The sequence below is a fragment of the Montipora capricornis genome, chromosome 11 (assembly GCF_036669925.1).
Source record: "Montipora capricornis isolate CH-2021 chromosome 11, ASM3666992v2, whole genome shotgun sequence".
In the NCBI taxonomy this organism is placed as follows: domain Eukaryota; kingdom Metazoa; phylum Cnidaria; class Anthozoa; order Scleractinia; family Acroporidae; genus Montipora; species Montipora capricornis.
The window spans coordinates 4936837-4943670 of NC_090893.1; the positions used below are offsets into that span (position 1 = coordinate 4936837).

The 6834-nt window shown below is 37.6% G+C and overlaps 1 long non-coding RNA gene across 1 annotated transcript; it reads left to right on the forward strand.

Annotated features, from left to right (window-relative positions):
- Nucleotides 1-204: 204 nt before the first annotated feature.
- LOC138024913 (uncharacterized) lies at nucleotides 205-6477 on the forward strand. Its single transcript, XR_011127092.1, has 4 exons — nucleotides 205-437; nucleotides 671-741; nucleotides 4253-4319; nucleotides 5387-6477. It is a non-coding gene; the product is annotated as an uncharacterized lncRNA (long non-coding RNA).
- The last annotated feature ends 357 nt before the right edge of the window (nucleotides 6478-6834 follow it).

Below are 6834 nucleotides of genomic sequence, written 5' to 3' on the forward strand. Positions count from 1 at the left end.
GGCGGCGAGGAAATGTAAAATTATCATGCGAAGTTTCGTTATCCTACGCAGACTACTCATGGTGAAAAATGTATTATTTATATCCTTTCTTAAAAGACTTTCCTCTCATTCCGCTTTTTAGAATATTCCAGCTATTCTACAATTTCTTTAATCCATTCTCTCCATTGGGCCATTCTCCACGCCAAATAGGGTCACCCAAATCATGTGTCCCCATACATGACATACCTACCAACCTCTTTCCCAGGGTCTCTCTTATTCTCGGATTATTGTGGGAAGTGCCTCTCAGCAGTTTATCGCAAGACGGAAGTTTCGGTTTCGCTTTTTCCAGTTGTGCGTCATTTGTGATAAGACAAGTAAGAAAAGATTGGAAGTTTGTGGTTGGAAAATTGAAAGGATACTAAAACACGTTTAACAAATTTCGCTCTGGAAAACTACATGTACGTAAGTACCACCAAGCAACTAGCAAACTAATTGTACATGCATATGTAAGTCTTGCGTCTCGCTTTGCGACAGAACTGAAACATCATTGATCCATGTTAAACTCTCTCATAAAGTTACAGAATTTGATCGTCGAATTTGAAGTTACTTTGAGTTATGTGTAAGGATAAACCCTCTACATATTAAACATGGTACTAGATAATGTAATAACCACATCAAATCGTAATTGCAGAGTCATTTCTTTTCGTTGACGAAGCTATTGCTTGACCTGGCGGCACTCTGCATCCATTTGGAGCGACAGTGGTGAGTTGCTCATTGATAACCATTTCTTAATGAACAAGAACAACTACGTGTAATTTAAGCGTAATCAACCAGTTTTGATTAAGCTTACTTTTTACTCCCTTCCTGTTATTTTCTCAGAACTTTTGGTGAAAGCTACAACAAGTAACCCAATGGCGTACTTGTTGTAGCAAGTATGTTGGTACTTGGCTAGCTCTAAAACAGGGAATGGGGAATTGGAGAATGACGGCAGGGAATGGGAAATAGGGAACGGAGAATCTCTAAAATAGGGAGTCTCTAAAAGGGGGAATTACTAAAATGAGGAATCTCTAAAAGGGGGACTTACTAAAATAGGGAATCTCTAAAAGGGGAAATTACTAAAATAGGGAATCTCCTAAAAGGGGGAATTACTAAAATGAGGAATCTCTAAAAGGGGGACTTACTAAAGTAGAGAATCTCAAAAAGAGGGAATTACTAAAATAGGGAATCTCCTAAAAGGGGGAATTACTAAAATATGGACTCTCTAAAATGGGGAATTACTAAAAATTTTTAGGGAATCTCTCAAAGGGGGAATCTCTAAAAGGGGAAATCTCTAAAAGGGGGAATCTGTAAATGAGGGAATCCCTAAAAGGGGGAATCTCTAAACAGAGTTCCAGCTAAATTTTTCAATTCGGGGATTATTTATACCATTTGATGGGTCACCCAGACATTTTGTTGTAATATTTAACTGAATATTTAAATTTCATCTGTCGAGTCAGGAAGCCTTCTTTGTCGGGTTATTGACTCTTATCTGGAACACTGCTTCAGTGGGGAATCTCTAAAAGGGGGAATCTCTAAAATGGGGAATCTCTGATAGGGGGAATCTCTAAAGCGGGAATTGGGGAATCTCTAAAAAGGGGAACTCCGAGACCGCGAAAATTAAGAGAGGTCTGATTGGTTGATTTTAATGACAAGCATCCATTTTAACAGTGCAATATTGTTGACTGCCCGTACAATTCACACAGAAATGCCTGCTATTAAAATATCAACGAAGTACTGTTTCAATCGTAAAACTGCGGACGAAACATGCATATGAAGGAAACTTACAATGTGAAAGTTGTAAAGCTGGAACAGAAACTGGAAGACAAGTTAATGGCTTTAAAGTCAGAAAACCTTGCTCATTACATTTTGAAAAAACGTACAACGTGAGAGGAGTAGAGAAGTGAGTCCTTCTATATAAACCACCTTTGACAATTCACCATTCGAGCAAAAGAAGAAGCGAAAGAATAATCTTATTTTTGACGTTTGGTTACACTGTGGGATATCAGCCATGAGCGGAATTTGACAACGCACTGTTAACGTGAAACAATGTTTGTTTTGGTGTAAATCCTTTAAAATCTTGGCCTCCTTGATGAACATTGCCATAAAATCCTGAGCTGTACTTAATAGCTTTTTTACAATAACATTTTCTGCGGGCTTTCCTTCAGCTTGAAAGCACCAAAAACACGGCTCCAAAGGTCCCTTGACCTATCACTTCTTGGCTGAATAGGTCTTCCCACTGAAACTTCGGCAAACTAGCAAATCCAAAAGCCAAGGGAAACTGAAAGTCAGTCATGTTTACTTAATGTCAACTCGGCTAAGAAAAGACAAAACATTGCCTGTCGCGAAAAAATATTTTTTTATGGTTTTCCCGCCATGTCCAACATCTTTGGGAGAATTTAGTGTTTCTTTAATTGGTCTTTCATGCTTTTCGTCATGCACTGCTCAGATTTCCCCTTTATGTGTTTGTTTGCAAGTGAATGATGAGGTATCCATCAACTTGAGTACCATGGAATTAAAATTAAGGAAATGACTCGAAAAGCCAACAATATAACACAAGGATGCTTTGGATTCTACATATTCTCATTACTATTGAATTTAGTTGTACACTACTGTTGTGTGAATGGCTTTTTTTGTATGCATGCGTCCAAGAAATGTAAACACCATCATGTTTTCCCACCAATTCTATTTGCAGACAGGCAATTAATTTATTTGTTGCCCTACCTCATAAGATGCCTGTGGATGGTGGATGTAAAAATTGAGTATGTTTAACACAGCAAAAAGGGGAGCGGTGTTCATTCCAAAGAATTATACATTGCTAATTTGCAAGGCTGATCTATTAGCTCATGAAGGCCGACTAATATGAATCCCTTGAAACGGACATGTGAAGGGACGCTACATCCTTCAGTGACCTAAGAAATTTGTTTTTTTTACACTGACTTTCTTTCAAGTTGAAGCAAAATTGCCTGTGATGTTGTCCTCTGCGGAGCCTCCTCTTTCATTATATATACTGCCAGAGGTAGAGAAAGAACGCCAACTGAGCCGATCGTAAGGTCTAAGGCGTGTTTACAACCTTCACTGATGCATCTATGGTTACATATATTAAATAAATATACTGTATGAGAGACTTGCGATCGTAGTAAGAAGTTGCCAGCTGCTAAAGTTTTGATGTTTTGTTAGGGATTCCCCTTTTTAGAGATTCCCCTTTTTAGAGATTCCCCCTTTTAGAGATTCCCTATTTTAGTAAATCTCTCTTTCAGAGACTCCCCATTTTAGTAATTCCCCCTTTTAGAGAGTTCCTATTTTAGTAATTCCCCCTTTTAGAGATTACCTACATGTATTTTAGAGATTCCCCATTTTAGTAATTCTCCCTTTAAGAGATTCCCTATTTTAGTAATTCCCTCTTTTAGAGATTCCCCCTTTTAGAGATTCCCTCTTTTAGAGATTCCCCATTTTTGTAATTTCCCCTTTAAGAGATTCCCTGTTTTAGTAATTCCCTCTTTCAGAGATTTCCCATTTTTGTAATTCCCTCTTTTAGAGATTCCCCGTTTTAGTAATTCCCCCTTTTAGAGATTCCCCCTTTTTGTAATTCCCCCTTTTAGAGATTCCCTATTTTAGAGATTCCCCATTTAGTAATTCCCCCTTTTAGAGATTCCTCCTTTTAGAGATTCCCTATTTTAAAGATTTCCCTATTTTAGTAATTCCCCCATTTAGAGATTCCCTATTTTAGTTATTTCCACTTTTACAGATTCCCCATTTTAATAATTCCCCCTTTTAGAGATTTCCTGTTTTAGAGGTTCCCTGTTTCGTTGTCCCCGGTCCCCGTTCCTATTACCCTGGGCATTCCTCATTTCATGTTTTACAACTAGCCATAGGTATTCCTTTTACCGGGTATGTTTATTTTGTAAAGTCAGTTGTGAGTGACGCAGGCATGCAAACAGTCTTCCTGTATTGCTTACACTTAATATATTTGTGGGTGGATTCATTATTCATACAAGGAACATTGCAAGGTGATTTAAGAATTAAGAGAGAGTTAATGTAAGGTAAAGTCTTGATTGGAATTCTGCTGAGTTACAACACTTGCCTTGATGGATTACACGAGATAGCAAGTGCATGCGTTAACATGGGTTGTGTCTGTATAGCAGCCACAAAGGTTAATCAAAACTGATTAGTAAATACTGTATCTTCTGAGTTTGGTGCGAGTAGTTTATTTAATTGCATCAAATCACCATTGCAGAGTTCTTGCCATTGACGAAGCTGTCGCTTGACATCACATGAAAAAGCATCTGTTTGGAAAAACAGTGGTAAGTCGCTCATCATTACTTAAATTCTTGTAATTTTGTAGATGACCCATGCAATGACAACAAGCTCTAATTACGTATAACTTGTGTTGTGTTATGTTATCTCTAAGTTATGGTCAAGGCTGTTGCCTAACAGGAGCCCGGTAGCCTGGGGCTCCCAAAGAATAGCTCTGGGCGCCTTAATTTTTCACAGCAACACCTTTCACTTCATATGTTGGGCTCCTAAGTTCTCAGCGTTTAGCTCTGAGGGCCCCTTTAAAATTTTCTTAGGCAGCAGCCTTGATGGTGAAAAAGATCACTGCCATTGTTCATGTAGATGACACATGTTTCCATGCACTCGTGATCCATATATAATTCAAATTTCCCTTTTGGAGGAATGAAGAATTCAAAGTTCACTTCACTCTCAAGTGCTCAGGGTTAAGCTAATTGAGGCAAATCTAGATTGGCTTATGAATAGCATGTGTTGTTACTATATATGTTGTAGTACAATTTGTTCCTTTGGTACATTTTTTTCTGAACTGGTACAGAATATATTGAACTGGTACAAAATATATTGAACTGGTACAATTTTAATTGTACTGGTTTATTTTTATCAACTGTCTAAAAAAGGGATTTTCCTTTTTTGGGGTGTAGTTAAAAAACAGGGGCGTGGTTTTTAGGGGGTCTAAAAAAGAATATGTTATTTCTTTCTTTTCGTCTATTTTCCTACCCCTCCCTCATCGTCCCCATCACCTCTATCCACCCCCCTTTCTTTCACAGTTCTATCCCCCCTTATTTTGCAGGTGGCCCCCCCTCCTTGCATACCCTGATGCCCACTCCCTCTATGACAGACTTTACACAGTATACTCAAGACTTTCTTTTTTACTCACCGAACTTGGACTTGAACTCCCTCCCTCTGGGTCTGTTGTCCACTCTCTTATCCACTTGACCACACAAGCAGATCATGCAAACTTACTATGATAAGTTATAATTAAATATTTTAATATTCATCCCAGGCCACTCTCTGTCCAAAGATTTTATTATTTATCCCAGGCCACTCTTGGTCCAAACTTCAATTTATTCACATTTAGACTTTGCAAGCTTTGTTGGAAGAAAACAGCTTGACAATGCAGTGTGTATCACACGAAATATTTTATCAAAGATTAGATGACTTTAAGCAAAAGCAGAAGCGAAATACATCAAAACTAACCACGTTTATCAAAGATCAATTTTACAATGGAGCAATGGAATACTTGAAAATTCAAAGTGAAAAATCGAGTAGTGATTCGAGAGAAATGGAAGGCAAACTATCTCAGTCACAACTAAAGACATTGCAAAGAAAGATATGGACATACCACCAAGGAAAACTGGGCTAAACTTCAGAATACCCCGCCACTTATTTGCATTTCATTGAATAAGAATAGGCTCTATTGTATTAAGTCTTGTTCTTTAAAAGATGCCACATAGGGGAAACAATAGTGGTTAGCTGTGACGGGGTATTGTGAAGTTGCTCCAAAAACTGCAAACACCTGACAGAAAAACTGTTATCCCAAAGAGTAAACTCTACGACACTCTTAGTCTTAGCACACCAAAGAACAGCACATAGAGGACGTCAAATCACAAGTAAATGGGAGAGTGACAACTACAGTATTCAGAAGTAAGCGTTCAACTTGTAAAGTTGTTCGTAAGTTTATGTCCATTGCACGAACAGCAGAAGACTATCACCAGCAAACAAGAAAGCAAGCACAAAAACAACCGAAATTTAACATTTCGGACATGGTGGAAATAAAAATAAACAAAGTAGACAAGATCAACCCTTTTCACCTCAAAATGCTCATGGGTCAAATCATCGAAATTGAAGAGAGTGGATATGTAAGAGTTGTGACAGAGTATGGCAAAGTTAATACTCTGATCACACCCTCGCGATTCTATCCTTGTTGCCACTAATGTGAAACTAGATTTCTCTTAACCAAAACATCTTTTACAGCAGCATGCAAAAAAGCAAGTGGGCTATAGATGAAAAACTGCTGATTGGTGCTAAGTTTCCCCTAGCTATACTACTCATTGAGATATCTTGATATGGAAAAACAAAACAAATTGCTACAAGACACTAATCTCAAAATACTATTTTATTAATTTAATGACAAATAGCAAAATTAAATTATAAGATTTCTGCACTTTATTTCTTGTCTTATTGAAACAACTTGACATAATTCATGTATTGCTTTTACAGTCTGCATGCAAACTGAATTGTACACACAACATGACAAAACTAATCCAAACCAACAGCAGGACTGGTACACTCAATGGTAACTTGATGATAAGCCAAAAAGCAATCCTCAGCCCTTGTTGCCACATACACTAAATGAACAGGCTTTAAAATAAATTCTTAATGTTTATATTTAGTACATCATGACTGTAAATAAAAGCTAACCATTCTAGAACAAGTGTTTAGGCTTAAATTGTGTAAATTAGTGCTTAAAACCACTCATGTTATTCTTGGTCAAACCAGACTGTTAAGTATTTCCAACAAGTCTTG